Raw genomic sequence first — 434 nt, forward strand, 5'->3', positions numbered from 1 at the left:
TTTAATTTAAATATATTAATATCATCATATTAATAATTTGAGTAACCATATTTATTAATATATTTGTGAACTTTTAATAAATATATTAATGTTGATTATTTTTAGTTTAATCATTTAAATAACAATAATATATATATATAAATGGGTATTGAGATGGGGTTCGGGGCAGGTACTCATGTAACCCGAATATTAACATAATCAGGTTCTGGTAGCGAGTACCCAAGGCGTAGTTCTTGAACTTGATATGGGTAGTGAAATCACTATCCAAACTCATCTCAAACTCGATTATAGGGTACCTGTTGTCATCCCTAATTATATATAAACATTATCATATCATATAAAACTTCTCAGTATAATGTGTTAATCATTATACATACATTCATCACATACATGCCATCACACAACCATGAAACTTCTCAACATGAAGTGTGATT

Source organism: Theobroma umbraticum, unplaced genomic scaffold (assembly GCF_002168275.2).
Source record: "Theobroma umbraticum cultivar Fairchild unplaced genomic scaffold, ASM216827v3 scaffold_60.0, whole genome shotgun sequence".
Lineage (NCBI taxonomy): Eukaryota > Viridiplantae > Streptophyta > Magnoliopsida > Malvales > Malvaceae > Theobroma > Theobroma umbraticum.